Source organism: Hyla sarda, unplaced genomic scaffold (assembly GCF_029499605.1).
Source record: "Hyla sarda isolate aHylSar1 unplaced genomic scaffold, aHylSar1.hap1 scaffold_1237, whole genome shotgun sequence".
Taxonomy (NCBI): domain Eukaryota; kingdom Metazoa; phylum Chordata; class Amphibia; order Anura; family Hylidae; genus Hyla; species Hyla sarda.
In genome coordinates this window covers 26934-47918 of record NW_026607858.1, presented here as the reverse complement: position 1 = coordinate 47918, position 20985 = coordinate 26934, and the positions used below count along the sequence as shown (strand labels likewise).

Here is a 20985-nt window from a genome sequence, read left to right as displayed (position 1 = left end):
GTGTGTGTTTCCTATGCAGATCCTAAGCCCAGTGTCACATGCAAGTAGGAGGAGTAAGAAGGGTTCCTGGCAAATCCGGGTTATGGATTGCATTTAATAAGGCCCCGTGGGAGTGCAATGGGCCCCTGTCTTGCTGCTTAGCAATAATGGTATGGGTTTAGGTTCTGCTGTGTGTACTGGTGGTTGACTGCCCCCCAGCCCAGAGTGTGCATGGAAAATTGTCTGGCAGCCTCCCTGACAGCAAGCAGTGATAGTGCCCATGAAGGGGACCTTGTTGGGCCCGCCCCTTTCACGGTTATCGCTTCTCGGCCTTTTGGCTAAGATCAAGTGTAGTATCTGTTCTTATCAGTTTAATATCTGATACGTCCCCTATCTGGGGACCATATATTAAATGGATTTTTGAGAACGGGGGCCGATTTCGAAGCTTGCTTCCGTCGCCCTATGCATTGACCCGATATGGCAGTATCTTCGGGTACAGTGCACCACCCCCTTACAGGGTTAAAAAGAAAGATTCCTACTTTCATTGCTACCTGCTTGCTGGCTAGCCAGCTAGCCAGCCCTGTGGGCCTTGCTGCTGCAGCCAAAAAACAAAAGGTGGTGCTGCTGCTGCTGCTTCTGCTGCTTCTGCTTGTGTCTGGCCGCTGTTGGAGCGTCCAGGCACAGGACTTCTGCTGCTGCTGACTAAATGGCCTCCTTAATTGGATCATTTGAGTAGCCAGCACACCTGTGCAGGTAGGGCATGACATGATAGGCAGCTGCCTTGATAGCGGGTGGGTGCTGAATGTTCCTAATTGACAAAATAAGATTAATGCTTATGAAGAAATATAAAATCTCATCCCTTCCCCAATATCGCGCCACACCCCTACCCCTTAATTCCCTGGTTGAACTTGATGGACATATGTCTTTTTTCGACCGTACTAACTATGTAACTATGTAACATAACATGGGGGGGGGGGGGGGGGGGTCTCCTGGCTGTTCACACAGGTGTGTCATTGCTGTACATTGACCATGCATTGCTTCTGTGGTATTGCAAAGGCAAAGACAAATGCTTCCAGCCATCCATTGCACTAATGGATTGGTCATCAGCTGGCTGTCTATGTCCCGCATCAATATAGACCAAAGTACAGAGGGTTAGGCTATGCTATTGTGCACCTACCTGATGCATCAGAAGGTGCGAGGCCCTTGCTAAATTCTGTGCACAGACTTTGAGATCTATACTTTAGACTGTATCTAAACCTGCTCCAACATGGACTGACATTCTGGCCTACTTTCAGCCGATGCGACTTGTCTGTCGCTGAACAGTCGCTTTTTATGTATTCAGCACCTATGTATAATGTTGTAAAAATGCTCTAGAAGCTAAAGTCGCAGAAATGTCACACATATTTGGCCTGCAACTTTCTGTGCGACAAATTCAGACAGGAAAAATCAGTATAAATCCTTAGAAAATTATCCCCCAGTGTCTCCATCTGCTGGCGGTATTGAATAAGCATTGCTGCACTGATGGGGTATGCATTAGACGAAAAAAAAGAAGAAAAAGAAGAATAATACGCCCAGAAAAGAGGCGAAAAGGAGAAAAACGTAAAAAAACGTGAAAAAAAAGTAAGAGGAAGAGAAGGGAAAAAAAGGTGGAAATGGGTTTAAAAGTGATTTCGGCGGAGAATATATATATATATATATATATATATATATATATATATATATACGCGCACACACACACATATATATAAACGTATTCTCCGTTGAGATATTGCAGCCGCTGCTGTGTCCAGGCCCAGGAGCCTTAGCACTGTGCTGTGATGTCACTCAATACCACTGACATCACTAGGTGTAAACAACATCTCTCCTTTGCTGTGTATGTGACTATGGAGCTGTTTGGTGATGTCGTCTATTATGGCCTTCATAGAAGCAACAGGAGATTGTTGCATCCATCTAGAACCCTCAGAACTACAGTGCTATGATGTCACTCACTTCCACAGGCCTTGCAGAGTGTAAACAACAACAACCCAGCTTTGTTGTGTATGTAACCATAGGGATTTGTGATGTCACCTAGAACCTTCACAGCAGCGACAGCTTTATGAGGAGCATCAGCACTGCTCTGCCTGAGCAGAACCATCACCGCCATAGGTTGTCAAATAACCCGGATTTAACCCACACAGGTAAGTCCAATGGGGTGCAGGCATGTCCTCTATGCTTACAGCTTCCCGTGGGTGTTGGTTTGATACCGTTTGGGGACAGCCAAGGAGGCATCTGCAGGCAACAAAGGTAGGTGTGTGCTTGTGTGTGTGTTTCCTATGCAGATCCTAAGCCCAGTGTCACATGCAAGTAGGAGGAGTAAGAAGGGTTCCTGGCAAATACGGGTTATGGATTGCATTTAAAAAGGCCCCGTGGTTGCTGCTTAGCAATAATGGTATGGGTTTAGGTTCTGCTGTGTGTACTGGTGGTTGACTGCCCCCCAGCCCAGAGTGTGCATGGAAAATTGTCTGGCAGCCTCCCTGACAGCAAGCAGTGATAGTGCCCATGAAGGGGACCTTGTTGGGCCCGCCCCTTTCACGGTTATCGCTTCTCGGCCTTTTGGCTAAGATCAAGTGTAGTATCTGTTCTTATCAGTTTAATATCTGATACGTCCCCTATCTGGGGACCATATATTAAATGGATTTTTGAGAACGGGGGCCGATTTCGAAGCTTGCTTCCGTCGCCCTATGCATTGACCCGATATGGCAGTATCTTCGGGTACAGTGCACCACCCCCTTACAGGGTTAAAAAGAAAGATTCCTACTTTCATTGCTACCTGCTTGCTGGCTAGCCAGCTAGCCAGCCCTGTGGGCCTTGCTGCTGCAGCCAAAAAACAAAAGGTGGTGCTGCTGCTGCTGCTTCTGCTGCTTCTGCTTGTGTCTGGCCGCTGTTGGAGCGTCCAGGCACAGGACTTCTGCTGCTGCTGACTAAATGGCCTCCTTAATTGGATCATTTGAGTAGCCAGCACACCTGTGCAGGTAGGGCATGACATGATAGGCAGCTGCCTTGATAGCGGGTGGGTGCTGAATGTTCCTAATTGACAAAATAAGATTAATGCTTATGAAGAAATATAAAATCTCATCCCTTCCCCAATATCGCGCCACACCCCTACCCCTTAATTCCCTGGTTGAACTTGATGGACATATGTCTTTTTTCGACCGTACTAACTATGTAACTATGTAACATAACATGGGGGGGGGGTCTCCTGGCTGTTCACACAGGTGTGTCATTGCTGTACATTGACCATGCATTGCTTCTGTGGTATTGCAAAGGCAAAGACAAATGCTTCCAGCCATCCATTGCACTAATGGATTGGTCATCAGCTGGCTGTCTATGTCCCGCATCAATATAGACCAAAGTACAGAGGGTTAGGCTATGCTATTGTGCACCTACCTGATGCATCAGAAGGTGCGAGGCCCTTGCTAAATTCTGTGCACAGACTTTGAGATCTATACTTTAGACTGTATCTAAACCTGCTCCAACATGGACTGACATTCTGGCCTACTTTCAGCCGATGCGACTTGTCTGTCGCTGAACAGTCGCTTTTTATGTATTCAGCACCTATGTATAATGTTGTAAAAATGCTCTAGAAGCTAAAGTCGCAGAAATGTCACACATATTTGGCCTGCAACTTTCTGTGCGACAAATTCAGACAGGAAAAATCAGTATAAATCCTTAGAAAATTATCCCCCAGTGTCTCCATCTGCTGGCGGTATTGAATAAGCATTGCTGCACTGATGGGGTATGCATTAGACGAAAAAAAAGAAGAAAAAGAAGAATAATACGCCCAGAAAAGAGGCGAAAAGGAGAAAAACGTAAAAAAACGTGAAAAAAAAGTAAGAGGAAGAGAAGGGAAAAAAAGGTGGAAATGGGTTTAAAAGTGATTTCGGCGGAGAAATATATATATATGTATATATATATATATATATATATATATATATATATATATATATACGCGCACACACACACATATATATAAACGTATTCTCCGTTGAGATATTGCAGCCGCTGCTGTGTCCAGGCCCAGGAGCCTTAGCACTGTGCTGTGATGTCACTCAATACCACTGACATCACTAGGTGTAAACAACATCTCTCCTTTGCTGTGTATGTGACTATGGAGCTGTTTGGTGATGTCGTCTATTATGGCCTTCATAGAAGCAACAGGAGATTGTTGCATCCATCTAGAACCCTCAGAACTACAGTGCTATGATGTCACTCACTTCCACAGGCCTTGCAGAGTGTAAACAACAACAACCCAGCTTTGTTGTGTATGTAACCATAGGGATTTGTGATGTCACCTAGAACCTTCACAGCAGCGACAGCTTTATGAGGAGCATCAGCACTGCTCTGCCTGAGCAGAACCATCACCGCCATAGGTTGTCAAATAACCCGGATTTAACCCACACAGGTAAGTCCAATGGGGTGCAGGCATGTCCTCTATGCTTACAGCTTCCCGTGGGTGTTGGTTTGATACCGTTTGGGGACAGCCAAGGAGGCATCTGCAGGCAACAAAGGTAGGTGTGTGCTTGTGTGTGTGTTTCCTATGCAGATCCTAAGCCCAGTGTCACATGCAAGTAGGAGGAGTAAGAAGGGTTCCTGGCAAATCCGGGTTATGGATTGCATTTAAAAAGGCCCCGTGGGAGTGCAATGGGCCCCTGTCTTGCTGCTTAGCAATAATGGTATGGGTTTAGGTTCTGCTGTGTGTACTGGTGGTTGACTGCCCCCCAGCCCAGAGTGTGCATGGAAAATTGTCTGGCAGCCTCCCTGACAGCAAGCAGTGATAGTGCCCATGAAGGGGACCTTGTTGGGCCCGCCCCTTTCACGGTTATCGCTTCTCGGCCTTTTGGCTAAGATCAAGTGTAGTATCTGTTCTTATCAGTTTAATATCTGATACGTCCCCTATCTGGGGACCATATATTAAATGGATTTTTGAGAACGGGGGCCGATTTCGAAGCTTGCTTCCGTCGCCCTATGCATTGACCCGATATGGCAGTATCTTCGGGTACAGTGCACCACCCCCTTACAGGGTTAAAAAGAAAGATTCCTACTTTCATTGCTACCTGCTTGCTGGCTAGCCAGCTAGCCAGCCCTGTGGGCCTTGCTGCTGCAGCCAAAAAACAAAAGGTGGTGCTGCTGCTGCTGCTTCTGCTGCTTCTGCTTGTGTCTGGCCGCTGTTGGAGCGTCCAGGCACAGGACTTCTGCTGCTGCTGACTAAATGGCCTCCTTAATTGGATCATTTGAGTAGCCAGCACACCTGTGCAGGTAGGGCATGACATGATAGGCAGCTGCCTTGATAGCGGGTGGGTGCTGAATGTTCCTAATTGACAAAATAAGATTAATGCTTATGAAGAAATATAAAATCTCATCCCTTCCCCAATATCGCGCCACACCCCTACCCCTTAATTCCCTGGTTGAACTTGATGGACATATGTCTTTTTTCGACCGTACTAACTATGTAACTATGTAACATAACATGGGGGGGGGGTCTCCTGGCTGTTCACACAGGTGTGTCATTGCTGTACATTGACCATGCATTGCTTCTGTGGTATTGCAAAGGCAAAGACAAATGCTTCCAGCCATCCATTGCACTAATGGATTGGTCATCAGCTGGCTGTCTATGTCCCGCATCAATATAGACCAAAGTACAGAGGGTTAGGCTATGCTATTGTGCACCTACCTGATGCATCAGAAGGTGCGAGGCCCTTGCTAAATTCTGTGCACAGACTTTGAGATCTATACTTTAGACTGTATCTAAACCTGCTCCAACATGGACTGACATTCTGGCCTACTTTCAGCCGATGCGACTTGTCTGTCGCTGAACAGTCGCTTTTTATGTATTCAGCACCTATGTATAATGTTGTAAAAATGCTCTAGAAGCTAAAGTCGCAGAAATGTCACACATATTTGGCCTGCAACTTTCTGTGCGACAAATTCAGACAGGAAAAATCAGTATAAATCCTTAGAAAATTATCCCCCAGTGTCTCCATCTGCTGGCGGTATTGAATAAGCATTGCTGCACTGATGGGGTATGCATTAGACGAAAAAAAAGAAGAAAAAGAAGAATAATACGCCCAGAAAAGAGGCGAAAAGGAGAAAAACGTAAAAAAACGTGAAAAAAAAGTAAGAGGAAGAGAAGGGAAAAAAAGGTGGAAATGGGTTTAAAAGTGATTTCGGCGGAGAAATATATATATATATATATATATATATATATATATATATATATATATATATACACGCACACACACACATATATATAAACGTATTCTCCGTTGAGATATTGCAGCCGCTGCTGTGTCCAGGCCCAGGAGCCTTAGCACTGTGCTGTGATGTCACTCAATACCACTGACATCACTAGGTGTAAACAACATCTCTCCTTTGCTGTGTATGTGACTATGGAGCTGTTTGGTGATGTCGTCTATTATGGCCTTCATAGAAGCAACAGGAGATTGTTGCATCCATCTAGAACCCTCAGAACTACAGTGCTATGATGTCACTCACTTCCACAGGCCTTGCAGAGTGTAAACAACAACAACCCAGCTTTGTCGTGTATGTAACCATAGGGATTTGTGATGTCACCTAGAACCTTCACAGCAGCGACAGCTTTATGAGGAGCATCAGCACTGCTCTGCCTGAGCAGAACCATCACCGCCATAGGTTGTCAAATAACCCGGATTTAACCCACACAGGTAAGTCCAATGGGGTGCAGGCATGTCCTCTATGCTTACAGCTTCCCGTGGGTGTTGGTTTGATACCGTTTGGGGACAGCCAAGGAGGCATCTGCAGGCAACAAAGGTAGGTGTGTGCTTGTGTGTGTGTTTCCTATGCAGATCCTAAGCCCAGTGTCACATGCAAGTAGGAGGAGTAAGAAGGGTTCCTGGCAAATCCGGGTTATGGATTGCATTTAAAAAGGCCCCGTGGGAGTGCAATGGGCCCCTGTCTTGCTGCTTAGCAATAATGGTATGGGTTTAGGTTCTGCTGTGTGTACTGGTGGTTGACTGCCCCCCAGCCCAGAGTGTGCATGGAAAATTGTCTGGCAGCCTCCCTGACAGCAAGCAGTGATAGTGCCCATGAAGGGGACCTTGTTGGGCCCGCCCCTTTCACGGTTATCGCTTCTCGGCCTTTTGGCTAAGATCAAGTGTAGTATCTGTTCTTATCAGTTTAATATCTGATACGTCCCCTATCTGGGGACCATATATTAAATGGATTTTTGAGAACGGGGGCCGATTTCGAAGCTTGCTTCCGTCGCCCTATGCATTGACCCGATATGGCAGTATCTTCGGGTACAGTGCACCACCCCCTTACAGGGTTAAAAAGAAAGATTCCTACTTTCATTGCTACCTGCTTGCTGGCTAGCCAGCTAGCCAGCCCTGTGGGCCTTGCTGCTGCAGCCAAAAAACAAAAGGTGGTGCTGCTGCTGCTGCTTCTGCTGCTTCTGCTTGTGTCTGGCCGCTGTTGGAGCGTCCAGGCACAGGACTTCTGCTGCTGCTGACTAAATGGCCTCCTTAATTGGATCATTTGAGTAGCCAGCACACCTGTGCAGGTAGGGCATGACATGATAGGCAGCTGCCTTGATAGCGGGTGGGTGCTGAATGTTCCTAATTGACAAAATAAGATTAATGCTTATGAAGAAATATAAAATCTCATCCCTTCCCCAATATCGCGCCACACCCCTACCCCTTAATTCCCTGGTTGAACTTGATGGACATATGTCTTTTTTCGACCGTACTAACTATGTAACTATGTAACATAACATGGGGGGGGGGGGGGGATCTCCTGGCTGTTCACACAGGTGTGTCATTGCTGTACATTGACCATGCATTGCTTCTGTGGTATTGCAAAGGCAAAGACAAATGCTTCCAGCCATCCATTGCACTAATGGATTGGTCATCAGCTGGCTGTCTATGTCCCGCATCAATATAGACCAAAGTACAGAGGGTTAGGCTATGCTATTGTGCACCTACCTGATGCATCAGAAGGTGCGAGGCCCTTGCTAAATTCTGTGCACAGACTTTGAGATCTATACTTTAGACTGTATCTAAACCTGCTCCAACATGGACTGACATTCTGGCCTACTTTCAGCCGATGCGACTTGTCTGTCGCTGAACAGTCGCTTTTTATGTATTCAGCACCTATGTATAATGTTGTAAAAATGCTCTAGAAGCTAAAGTCGCAGAAATGTCACACATATTTGGCCTGCAACTTTCTGTGCGACAAATTCAGACAGGAAAAATCTGTATAAATCCTTAGAAAATTATCCCCCAGTGTCTCCATCTGCTGGCGGTATTGAATAAGCATTGCTGCACTGATGGGGTATGCATTAGACGAAAAAAAAGAAGAAAAAGAAGAATAATACGCCCAGAAAAGAGGCGAAAAGGAGAAAAACGTAAAAAAACGTGAAAAAAAAGTAAGAGGAAGAGAAGGGAAAAAAAGGTGGAAATGGGTTTAAAAGTGATTTCGGCGGAGAAATATATATATATATATATATATATATATATATATATATATATACGCGCACACACACACATATATATAAACGTATTCTCCGTTGAGATATTGCAGCCGCTGCTGTGTCCAGGCCCAGGAGCCTTAGCACTATGCTGTGATGTCACTCAATACCACTGACATCACTAGGTGTAAACAACATCTCTCCTTTGCTGTGTATGTGACTATGGAGCTGTTTGGTGATGTCGTCTATTATGGCCTTCATAGAAGCAACAGGAGATTGTTGCATCCATCTAGAACCCTCAGAACTACAGTGCTATGATGTCACTCACTTCCACAGGCCTTGCAGAGTGTAAACAACAACAACCCAGCTTTGTTGTGTATGTAACCATAGGGATTTGTGATGTCACCTAGAACCTTCACAGCAGCGACAGCTTTATGAGGAGCATCAGCACTGCTCTGCCTGAGCAGAACCATCACCGCCATAGGTTGTCAAATAACCCGGATTTAACCCACACAGGTAAGTCCAATGGGGTGCAGGCATGTCCTCTATGCTTACAGCTTCCCGTGGGTGTTGGTTTGATACCGTTTGGGGACAGCCAAGGAGGCATCTGCAGGCAACAAAGGTAGGTGTGTGCTTGTGTGTGTGTTTCCTATGCAGATCCTAAGCCCAGTGTCACATGCAAGTAGGAGGAGTAAGAAGGGTTCCTGGCAAATCCGGGTTATGGATTGCATTTAAAAAGGCCCCGTGGGAGTGCAATGGGCCCCTGTCTTGCTGCTTAGCAATAATGGTATGGGTTTAGGTTCTGCTGTGTGTACTGGTGGTTGACTGCCCCCCAGCCCAGAGTGTGCATGGAAAATTGTCTGGCAGCCTCCCTGACAGCAAGCAGTGATAGTGCCCATGAAGGGGACCTTGTTGGGCCCGCCCCTTTCACGGTTATCGCTTCTCGGCCTTTTGGCTAAGATCAAGTGTAGTATCTGTTCTTATCAGTTTAATATCTGATACGTCCCCTATCTGGGGACCATATATTAAATGGATTTTTGAGAACGGGGGCCGATTTCGAAGCTTGCTTCCGTCGCCCTATGCATTGACCCGATATGGCAGTATCTTCGGGTACAGTGCACCACCCCCTTACAGGGTTAAAAAGAAAGATTCCTACTTTCATTGCTACCTGCTTGCTGGCTAGCCAGCTAGCCAGCCCTGTGGGCCTTGCTGCTGCAGCCAAAAAACAAAAGGTGGTGCTGCTGCTGCTGCTTCTGCTGCTTCTGCTTGTGTCTGGCCGCTGTTGGAGCGTCCAGGCACAGGACTTCTGCTGCTGCTGACTAAATGGCCTCCTTAATTGGATCATTTGAGTAGCCAGCACACCTGTGCAGGTAGGGCATGACATGATAGGCAGCTGCCTTGATAGCGGGTGGGTGCTGAATGTTCCTAATTGACAAAATAAGATTAATGCTTATGAAGAAATATAAAATCTCATCCCTTCCCCAATATCGCGCCACACCCCTACCCCTTAATTCCCTGGTTGAACTTGATGGACATATGTCTTTTTTCGACCGTACTAACTATGTAACTATGTAACATAACATGGGGGGGGGGGGGGGGGGGGGTCTCCTGGCTGTTCACACAGGTGTGTCATTGCTGTACATTGACCATGCATTGCTTCTGTGGTATTGCAAAGGCAAAGACAAATGCTTCCAGCCATCCATTGCACTAATGGATTGGTCATCAGCTGGCTGTCTATGTCCCGCATCAATATAGACCAAAGTACAGAGGGTTAGGCTATGCTATTGTGCACCTACCTGATGCATCAGAAGGTGCGAGGCCCTTGCTAAATTCTGTGCACAGACTTTGAGATCTATACTTTAGACTGTATCTAAACCTGCTCCAACATGGACTGACATTCTGGCCTACTTTCAGCCGATGCGACTTGTCTGTCGCTGAACAGTCGCTTTTTATGTATTCAGCACCTATGTATAATGTTGTAAAAATGCTCTAGAAGCTAAAGTCGCAGAAATGTCACACATATTTGGCCTGCAACTTTCTGTGCGACAAATTCAGACAGGAAAAATCAGTATAAATCCTTAGAAAATTATCCCCCAGTGTCTCCATCTGCTGGCGGTATTGAATAAGCATTGCTGCACTGATGGGGTATGCATTAGACGAAAAAAAAGAAGAAAAAGAAGAATAATACGCCCAGAAAAGAGGCGAAAAGGAGAAAAACGTAAAAAAACGTGAAAAAAAAAGTAAGAGGAAGAGAAGGGAAAAAAAGGTGGAAATGGGTTTAAAAGTGATTTCGGCGGAGAAATATATATATATATATATATATATATATATATATATATATATATACGCGCACACACACACATATATATAAACGTATTCTCCGTTGAGATATTGCAGCCGCTGCTGTGTCCAGGCCCAGGAGCCTTAGCACTGTGCTGTGATGTCACTCAATACCACTGACATCACTAGGTGTAAACAACATCTCTCCTTTGCTGTGTATGTGACTATGGAGCTGTTTGGTGATGTCGTCTATTATGGCCTTCATAGAAGCAACAGGAGATTGTTGCATCCATCTAGAACCCTCAGAACTACAGTGCTATGATGTCACTCACTTCCACAGGCCTTGCAGAGTGTAAACAACAACAACCCAGCTTTGTTGTGTATGTAACCATAGGGATTTGTGATGTCACCTAGAACCTTCACAGCAGCGACAGCTTTATGAGGAGCATCAGCACTGCTCTGCCTGAGCAGAACCATCACCGCCATAGGTTGTCAAATAACCCGGATTTAACCCACACAGGTAAGTCCAATGGGGTGCAGGCATGTCCTCTATGCTTACAGCTTCCCGTGGGTGTTGGTTTGATACCGTTTGGGGACAGCCAAGGAGGCATCTGCAGGCAACAAAGGTAGGTGTGTGCTTGTGTGTGTGTTTCCTATGCAGATCCTAAGCCCAGTGTCACATGCAAGTAGGAGGAGTAAGAAGGGTTCCTGGCAAATCCGGGTTATGGATTGCATTTAAAAAGGCCCCGTGGGAGTGCAATGGGCCCCTGTCTTGCTGCTTAGCAATAATGGTATGGGTTTAGGTTCTGCTGTGTGTACTGGTGGTTGACTGCCCCCCAGCCCAGAGTGTGCATGGAAAATTGTCTGGCAGCCTCCCTGACAGCAAGCAGTGATAGTGCCCATGAAGGGGACCTTGTTGGGCCCGCCCCTTTCACGGTTATCGCTTCTCGGCCTTTTGGCTAAGATCAAGTGTAGTATCTGTTCTTATCAGTTTAATATCTGATACGTCCCCTATCTGGGGACCATATATTAAATGGATTTTTGAGAACGGGGGCCGATTTCGAAGCTTGCTTCCGTCGCCCTATGCATTGACCCGATATGGCAGTATCTTCGGGTACAGTGCACCACCCCCTTACAGGGTTAAAAAGAAAGATTCCTACTTTCATTGCTACCTGCTTGCTGGCTAGCCAGCTAGCCAGCCCTGTGGGCCTTGCTGCTGCAGCCAAAAAACAAAAGGTGGTGCTGCTTCTGCTGCTTCTGCTTGTGTCTGGCCGCTGTTGGAGCGTCCAGGCACAGGACTTCTGCTGCTGCTGACTAAATGGCCTCCTTAATTGGATCATTTGAGTAGCCAGCACACCTGTGCAGGTAGGGCATGACATGATAGGCAGCTGCCTTGATAGCGGGTGGGTGCTGAATGTTCCTAATTGACAAAATAAGATTAATGCTTATGAAGAAATATAAAATCTCATCCCTTCCCCAATATCGCGCCACACCCCTACCCCTTAATTCCCTGGTTGAACTTGATGGACATATGTCTTTTTTCGACCGTACTAACTATGTAACTATGTAACATAACATGGGGGGGGGGGGGGGGGGGGGTCTCCTGGCTGTTCACACAGGTGTGTCATTGCTGTACATTGACCATGCATTGCTTCTGTGGTATTGCAAAGGCAAAGACAAATGCTTCCAGCCATCCATTGCACTAATGGATTGGTCATCAGCTGGCTGTCTATGTCCCGCATCAATATAGACCAAAGTACAGAGGGTTAGGCTATGCTATTGTGCACCTACCTGATGCATCAGAAGGTGCGAGGCCCTTGCTAAATTCTGTGCACAGACTTTGAGATCTATACTTTAGACTGTATCTAAACCTGCTCCAACATGGACTGACATTCTGGCCTACTTTCAGCCGATGCGACTTGTCTGTCGCTGAACAGTCGCTTTTTATGTATTCAGCACCTATGTATAATGTTGTAAAAATGCTCTAGAAGCTAAAGTCGCAGAAATGTCACACATATTTGGCCTGCAACTTTCTGTGCGACAAATTCAGACAGGAAAAATCAGTATAAATCCTTAGAAAATTATCCCCCAGTGTCTCCATCTGCTGGCGGTATTGAATAAGCATTGCTGCACTGATGGGGTATGCATTAGACGAAAAAAAAGAAGAAAAAGAAGAATAATACGCCCAGAAAAGAGGCGAAAAGGAGAAAAACGTAAAAAAACGTGAAAAAAAAGTAAGAGGAAGAGAAGGGAAAAAAAGGTGGAAATGGGTTTAAAAGTGATTTCGGCGGAGAATATATATATATATATATATATATATATATATATATATATATATATATACGCGCACACACACACATATATATAGACGTATTCTCCGTTGAGATATTGCAGCCGCTGCTGTGTCCAGGCCCAGGAGCCTTAGCACTGTGCTGTGATGTCACTCAATACCACTGACATCACTAGGTGTAAACAACATCTCTCCTTTGCTGTGTATGTGACTATGGAGCTGTTTGGTGATGTCGTCTATTATGGCCTTCATAGAAGCAACAGGAGATTGTTGCATCCATCTAGAACCCTCAGAACTACAGTGCTATGATGTCACTCACTTCCACAGGCCTTGCAGAGTGTAAACAACAACAACCCAGCTTTGTTGTGTATGTAACCATAGGGATTTGTGATGTCACCTAGAACCTTCACAGCAGCGACAGCTTTATGAGGAGCATCAGCACTGCTCTGCCTGAGCAGAACCATCACCGCCATAGGTTGTCAAATAACCCGGATTTAACCCACACAGGTAAGTCCAATGGGGTGCAGGCATGTCCTCTATGCTTACAGCTTCCCGTGGGTGTTGGTTTGATACCGTTTGGGGACAGCCAAGGAGGCATCTGCAGGCAACAAAGGTAGGTGTGTGCTTGTGTGTGTGTTTCCTATGCAGATCCTAAGCCCAGTGTCACATGCAAGTAGGAGGAGTAAGAAGGGTTCCTGGCAAATCCGGGTTATGGATTGCATTTAAAAAGGCCCCGTGGGAGTGCAATGGGCCCCTGTCTTGCTGCTTAGCAATAATGGTATGGGTTTAGGTTCTGCTGTGTGTACTGGTGGTTGACTGCCCCCCAGCCCAGAGTGTGCATGGAAAATTGTCTGGCAGCCTCCCTGACAGCAAGCAGTGATAGTGCCCATGAAGGGGACCTTGTTGGGCCCGCCCCTTTCACGGTTATCGCTTCTCGGCCTTTTGGCTAAGATCAAGTGTAGTATCTGTTCTTATCAGTTTAATATCTGATACGTCCCCTATCTGGGGACCATATATTAAATGGATTTTTGAGAACGGGGGCCGATTTCGAAGCTTGCTTCCGTCGCCCTATGCATTGACCCGATATGGCAGTATCTTCGGGTACAGTGCACCACCCCCTTACAGGGTTAAAAAGAAAGATTCCTACTTTCATTGCTACCTGCTTGCTGGCTAGCCAGCTAGCCAGCCCTGTGGGCCTTGCTGCTGCAGCCAAAAAACAAAAGGTGGTGCTGCTGCTGCTGCTTCTGCTGCTTCTGCTTGTGTCTGGCCGCTGTTGGAGCGTCCAGGCACAGGACTTCTGCTGCTGCTGACTAAATGGCCTCCTTAATTGGATCATTTGAGTAGCCAGCACACCTGTGCAGGTAGGGCATGACATGATAGGCAGCTGCCTTGATAGCGGGTGGGTGCTGAATGTTCCTAATTGACAAAATAAGATTAATGCTTATGAAGAAATATAAAATCTCATCCCTTCCCCAATATCGCGCCACACCCCTACCCCTTAATTCCCTGGTTGAACTTGATGGACATATGTCTTTTTTCGACCGTACTAACTATGTAACTATGTAACATAACATGGGGGGGGGGGGGGGTCTCCTGGCTGTTCACACAGGTGTGTCATTGCTGTACATTGACCATGCATTGCTTCTGTGGTATTGCAAAGGCAAAGACAAATGCTTCCAGCCATCCATTGCACTAATGGATTGGTCATCAGCTGGCTGTCTATGTCCCGCATCAATATAGACCAAAGTACAGAGGGTTAGGCTATGCTATTGTGCACCTACCTGATGCATCAGAAGGTGCGAGGCCCTTGCTAAATTCTGTGCACAGACTTTGAGATCTATACTTTAGACTGTATCTAAACCTGCTCCAACATGGACTGACATTCTGGCCTACTTTCAGCCGATGCGACTTGTCTGTCGCTGAACAGTCGCTTTTTATGTATTCAGCACCTATGTATAATGTTGTAAAAATGCTCTAGAAGCTAAAGTCGCAGAAATGTCACACATATTTGGCCTGCAACTTTCTGTGCGACAAATTCAGACAGGAAAAATCAGTATAAATCCTTAGAAAATTATCCCCCAGTGTCTCCATCTGCTGGCGGTATTGAATAAGCATTGCTGCACTGATGGGGTATGCATTAGACGAAAAAAAAGAAGAAAAAGAAGAATAATACGCCCAGAAAAGAGGCGAAAAGGAGAAAAACGTAAAAAAACGTGAAAAAAAAGTAAGAGGAAGAGAAGGGAAAAAAAGGTGGAAATGGGTTTAAAAGTGATTTCGGCGGAGAAATATATATATATATATATATATATATATATATATATATATATATATATGTATATACGCGCACACACACACATATATATAAACGTATTCTCCGTTGAGATATTGCAGCCGCTGCTGTGTCCAGGCCCAGGAGCCTTAGCACTGTGCTGTGATGTCACTCAATACCACTGACATCACTAGGTGTAAACAACATCTCTCCTTTGCTGTGTATGTGACTATGGAGCTGTTTGGTGATGTCGTCTATTATGGCCTTCATAGAAGCAACAGGAGATTGTTGCATCCATCTAGAACCCTCAGAACTACAGTGCTATGATGTCACTCACTTCCACAGGCCTTGCAGAGTGTAAACAACAACAACCCAGCTTTGTTGTGTATGTAACCATAGGGATTTGTGATGTCACCTAGAACCTTCACAGCAGCGACAGCTTTATGAGGAGCATCAGCACTGCTCTGCCTGAGCAGAACCATCACCGCCATAGGTTGTCAAATAACCCGGATTTAACCCACACAGGTAAGTCCAATGGGGTGCAGGCATGTCCTCTATGCTTACAGCTTCCCGTGGGTGTTGGTTTGATACCGTTTGGGGACAGCCAAGGAGGCATCTGCAGGCAACAAAGGTAGGTGTGTGCTTGTGTGTGTGTTTCCTATGCAGATCCTAAGCCCAGTGTCACATGCAAGTAGGAGGAGTAAGAAGGGTTCCTGGCAAATACGGGTTATGGATTGCATTTAAAAAGGCCCCGTGGGAGTGCAATGGGCCCCTGTCTTGCTGCTTAGCAATAATGGTATGGGTTTAGGTTCTGCTGTGTGTACTGGTGGTTGACTGCCCCCCAGCCCAGAGTGTGCATGGAAAATTGTCTGGCAGCCTCCCTGACAGCAAGCAGTGATAGTGCCCATGAAGGGGACCTTGTTGGGCCCGCCCCTTTCACGGTTATCGCTTCTCGGCCTTTTGGCTAAGATCAAGTGTAGTATCTGTTCTTATCAGTTTAATATCTGATACGTCCCCTATCTGGGGACCATATATTAAATGGATTTTTGAGAACGGGGGCCGATTTCGAAGCTTGCTTCCGTCGCCCTATGCATTGACCCGATATGGCAGTATCTTCGGGTACAGTGCACCACCCCCTTACAGGGTTAAAAAGAAAGATTCCTACTTTCATTGCTACCTGCTTGCTGGCTAGCCAGCTAGCCAGCCCTGTGGGCCTTGCTGCTGCAGCCAAAAAACAAAAGGTGGTGCTGCTGCTGCTGCTTCTGCTGCTTCTGCTTGTGTCTGGCCGCTGTTGGAGCGTCCAGGCACAGGACTTCTGCTGCTGCTGACTAAATGGCCTCCTTAATTGGATCATTTGAGTAGCCAGCACACCTGTGCAGGTAGGGCATGACATGATAGGCAGCTGCCTTGATAGCGGGTGGGTGCTGAATGTTCCTAATTGACAAAATAAGATTAATGCTTATGAAGAAATATAAAATCTCATCCCTTCCCCAATATCGCGCCACACCCCTACCCCTTAATTCCCTGGTTGAACTTGATGGACATATGTCTTTTTTCGACCGTACTAACTATGTAACTATGTAACATAACATGGGGGGGGGGGGGGGGTCTCCTGGCTGTTCACACAGGTGTGTCATTGCTGTACATTGACCATGCATTGCTTCTGTGGTATTGCAAAGGCAAAGACAAATGCTTCCAGCCATCCATTGCACTAATGGATTGGTCATCAGCTGGCTGTCTATGTCCCGCATCAATATAGACCAAAGTACAGAGGGTTAGGCTATGCTATTGTGCACCTACCTGATGCATCAGAAGGTGCGAGGCCCTTGCTAAATTCTGTGCACAGACTTTGAGATCTATACTTTAGACTGTATCTAAACCTGCTCCAACATGGACTGACATTCTGGCCTACTTTCAGCCGATGCGACTTGTCTGTCGCTGAACAGTCGCTTTTTATGTATTCAGCACCTATGTATAATGTTGTAAAAATGCTCTAGAAGCTAAAGTCGCAGAAATGTCACACATATTTGGCCTGCAACTTTCTGTGCGACAAATTCAGACAGGAAAAATCAGTATAAATCCTTAGAAAATTATCCCCCAGTGTCTCCATCTGCTGGCGGTATTGAATAAGCATTGCTGCACTGATGGGGTATGCATTAGACGAAAAAAAAGAAGAAAAAGAAGAATAATACGCCCAGAAAAGAGGCGAAAAGGAGAAAAACGTAAAAAAACGTGAAAAAAAAGTAAGAGGAAGAGAAGGGAAAAAAAGGTGGAAATGGGTTTAAAAGTGATTTCGGCGGAGAAATATATATATATATATATATATATATATATATATATATATATATATACGCGCACACACACACATATATATAAACGTATTCTCCGTTGAGATATTGCAGCCGCTGCTGTGTCCAGGCCCAGGAGCCTTAGCACTGTGCTGTGATGTCACTCAATACCACTGACATCACTAGGTGTAAACAACATCTCTCCTTTGCTGTGTATGTGACTATGGAGCTGTTTGGTGATGTCGTCTATTATGGCCTTCATAGAAGCAACAGGAGATTGTTGCATCCATCTAGAACCCTCAGAACTACAGTGCTATGATGTCACTCACTTCCACAGGCCTTGCAGAGTGTAAACAACAACAACCCAGCTTTGTTGTGTATGTAACCATAGGGATTTGTGATGTCACCTAGAACCTTCACAGCAGCGACAGCTTTATGAGGAGCATCAGCACTGCTCTGCCTGAGCAGAACCATCACCGCCATAGGTTGTCAAATAACCCGGATTTAACCCACACAGGTAAGTCCAATGGGGTGCAGGCATGTCCTCTATGCTTACAGCTTCCCGTGGGTGTTGGTTTGATACCGTTTGGGGACAGCCAAGGAGGCATCTGCAGGCAACAAAGGTAGGTGTGTGCTTGTGTGTATGTTTCCTATGCAGATCCTAAGCCCAGTGTCACATGCAAGTAGGAGGAGTAAGAAGGGTTCCTGGCAAATCCGGGTTATGGATTGCATTTAAAAAGGCCCCGTGGGAGTGCAATGGGCCCCTGTCTTGCTGCTTAGCAATAATGGTATGGGTTTAGGTTCTGCTGTGTGTACTGGTGGTTGACTGCCCCCCAGCCCAGAGTGTGCATGGAAAATTGTCTGGCAGCCTCCCTGACAGCAAGCAGTGATAGTGCCCATGAAGGGGACCTTGTTGGGCCCGCCCCTTTCACGGTTATCGCTTCTCGGCCTTTTGGCTAAGATCAAGTGTAGTATCTGTTCTTATCAGTTTAATATCTGATACGTCCCCTATCTGGGGACCATATATTAAATGGATTTTTGAGAACGGGGGCCGATTTCGAAGCTTGCTTCCGTCGCCCTATGCATTGACCCGATATGGCAGTATCTTCGGGTACAGTGCACCACCCCCTTACAGGGTTAAAAAGAAAGATTCCTACTTTCATTGCTACCTGCTTGCTGGCTAGCCAGCTAGCCAGCCCTGTGGGCCTTGCTGCTGCAGCCAAAAAACAAAAGGTGGTGCTGCTGCTGCTGCTTCTGCTGCTTCTGCTTGTGTCTGGCCGCTGTTGGAGCGTCCAGGCACAGGACTTCTGCTGCTGCTGACTAAATGGCCTCCTTAATTGGATCATTTGAGTAGCCAGCACACCTGTGCAGGTAGGGCATGACATGATAGGCAGCTGCCTTGATAGCGGGTGGGTGCTGAATGTTCCTAATTGACAAAATAAGATTAATGCTTATGAAGAAATATAAAATCTCATCCCTTCCCCAATATCGCGCCACACCCCTACCCCTTAATTCCCTGGTTGAACTTGATGGACATATGTCTTTTTTCGACCGTACTAACTATGTAACTATGTAACATAACATGGGGGGGGGGTCTCCTGGCTGTTCACACAGGTGTGTCATTGCTGTACATTGACCATGCATTGCTTCTGTGGTATTGCAAAGGCAAAGACAAATGCTTCCAGCCATCCATTGCACTAATGGATTGGTCATCAGCTGGCTGTCTATGTCCCGCATCAATATAGACCAAAGTACAGAGGGTTAGGCTATGCTATTGTGCACCTACCTGATGCATCAGAAGGTGCGAGGCCCTTGCTAAATTCTGTGCACAGACTTTGAGATCTATACTTTAGACTGTATCTAAACCTGCTCCAACATGGACTGACATTCTGGCCTACTTTCAGCCGATGCGACTTGTCTGTCGCTGAACAGTCGCTTTTTATGTATTCAGCACCTATGTATAATGTTGTAAAAATGCTCTAGAAGCTAAAGTCGCAGAAATGTCACACATATTTGGCCTGCAACTTTCTGTGCGACAAATTCAGACAGGAAAAATCAGTATAAATCCTTAGAAAATTATCCCCCAGTGTCTCCATCTGCTGGCGGTATTGAATAAGCATTGCTGCACTGATGGGGTATGCATTAGACGAAAAAAAAGAAGAAAAAGAAGAATAATACGCCCAGAAAAGAGGCGAAAAGGAGAAAAACGTAAAAAAACGTGAAAAAAAAAGTAAGAGGAAGAGAAGGGAAAAAAAGGTGGAAATGGGTTTAAAAGTGATTTCGGCGGAGAAATATATATATATATATATATATATATATATATATATACGCGCACACACACACATATATATAAACGTATTCTCCGTTGAGATATTGCAGCCGCTGCTGTGTCCAGGCCCAGGAGCCTTAGCACTGTGCTGTGATGTCACTCAATACCACTGACATCACTAGGTGTAAACAACATCTCTCCTTTGCTGTGTATGTGACTATGGAGCTGTTTGGTGATGTCGTCTATTATGGCCTTCATAGAAGCAACAGGAGATTGTTGCATCCATCTAGAACCCTCAGAACTACAGTGCTATGATGTCACTCACTTCCACAGGCCTTGCAGAGTGTAAACAACAACAACCCAGCTTTGTTGTGTATGTAACCATAGGGATTTGTGATGTCACCTAGAACCTTCACAGCAGCGACAGCTTTATGAGGAGCATCAGCACTGCTCTGCCTGAGCAGAACCATCACCGCCATAGGTTGTCAAATAACCCGGATTTAACCCACACAGGTAAGTCCAATGGGGTGCAGGCATGTCCTCTATGCTTACAGTTTCCCGTGGGTGTTGGTTTGATACCGTTTGGGGACAGCCAAGGAGGCATCTGCAGGCAACAAAGGTAGGTGTGTGCTTGTGTGTGTGTTTCCTATGCAGATCCTAAGCCCAGTGTCACATGCAAGTAGGAGGAGTAAGAAGGGTTCCTGGCAAATCCGGGTTATGGATTGCATTTAAAAAGGCCCCGTGGGAGTGCAATGGGCCCCTGTCTTGCTGCTTAGCAATAATGGTATGGGTTTAGGTTCTGCTGTGTGTACTGGTGGTTGACTGCCCCCCAGCCCAGAGTGTGCATGGAAAATTGTCTGGCAGCCTCCCTGACAGCAAGCAGTGATAGTGCCCATGAAGGGGACCTTGTTGGGCCCGCCCCTTTCACGGTTATCGCTTCTCGGCCTTTTGGCTAAGATCAAGTGTAGTATCTGTTCTTATCAGTTTAATATCTGATACGTCCCCTATCTGGGGACCATATATTAAATGGATTTTTGAGAACGGGGGCCGATTTCGAAGCTTGCTTCCGTCGCCCTATGCATTGACCCGATATGGCAGTATCTTCGGGTACAGTGCACCACCCCCTTACAG

At 46.1% G+C, this 20985-nt stretch overlaps 10 non-coding genes across 10 annotated transcripts; all 10 read left to right on the top strand.

The window, feature by feature from the left end:
* Positions 1 to 297: 297 nt before the first annotated feature.
* Positions 298 to 488, top strand: LOC130303674 (U2 spliceosomal RNA). The gene has a single exon (XR_008853706.1). It is a non-coding gene; the product is annotated as a U2 spliceosomal RNA (small nuclear RNA).
* Positions 489 to 2555: 2067 nt separating this feature from the next.
* Positions 2556 to 2746, top strand: LOC130303673 (U2 spliceosomal RNA). The gene has a single exon (XR_008853705.1). It is a non-coding gene; the product is annotated as a U2 spliceosomal RNA (small nuclear RNA).
* Positions 2747 to 4839: 2093 nt separating this feature from the next.
* Positions 4840 to 5030, top strand: LOC130303672 (U2 spliceosomal RNA). The gene has a single exon (XR_008853704.1). It is a non-coding gene; the product is annotated as a U2 spliceosomal RNA (small nuclear RNA).
* Positions 5031 to 7117: 2087 nt separating this feature from the next.
* On the top strand, positions 7118 to 7308 carry LOC130303671 (U2 spliceosomal RNA). Its single transcript, XR_008853703.1, has one exon. It is a non-coding gene; the product is annotated as a U2 spliceosomal RNA (small nuclear RNA).
* Positions 7309 to 9393: 2085 nt separating this feature from the next.
* Positions 9394 to 9584, top strand: LOC130303669 (U2 spliceosomal RNA). The gene has a single exon (XR_008853701.1). It is a non-coding gene; the product is annotated as a U2 spliceosomal RNA (small nuclear RNA).
* A 2093-nt stretch (positions 9585 to 11677) lies between these two features.
* Positions 11678 to 11868, top strand: LOC130303668 (U2 spliceosomal RNA). The gene has a single exon (XR_008853700.1). It is a non-coding gene; the product is annotated as a U2 spliceosomal RNA (small nuclear RNA).
* Positions 11869 to 13954: 2086 nt separating this feature from the next.
* On the top strand, positions 13955 to 14145 carry LOC130303667 (U2 spliceosomal RNA). Its single transcript, XR_008853699.1, has one exon. It is a non-coding gene; the product is annotated as a U2 spliceosomal RNA (small nuclear RNA).
* A 2096-nt stretch (positions 14146 to 16241) lies between these two features.
* Positions 16242 to 16432, top strand: LOC130303666 (U2 spliceosomal RNA). The gene has a single exon (XR_008853698.1). It is a non-coding gene; the product is annotated as a U2 spliceosomal RNA (small nuclear RNA).
* Positions 16433 to 18521: 2089 nt separating this feature from the next.
* Positions 18522 to 18712, top strand: LOC130303664 (U2 spliceosomal RNA). Its single transcript, XR_008853697.1, has one exon. It is a non-coding gene; the product is annotated as a U2 spliceosomal RNA (small nuclear RNA).
* A 2074-nt stretch (positions 18713 to 20786) lies between these two features.
* On the top strand, positions 20787 to 20977 carry LOC130303663 (U2 spliceosomal RNA). Its single transcript, XR_008853696.1, has one exon. It is a non-coding gene; the product is annotated as a U2 spliceosomal RNA (small nuclear RNA).
* The last annotated feature ends 8 nt before the right edge of the window (positions 20978 to 20985 follow it).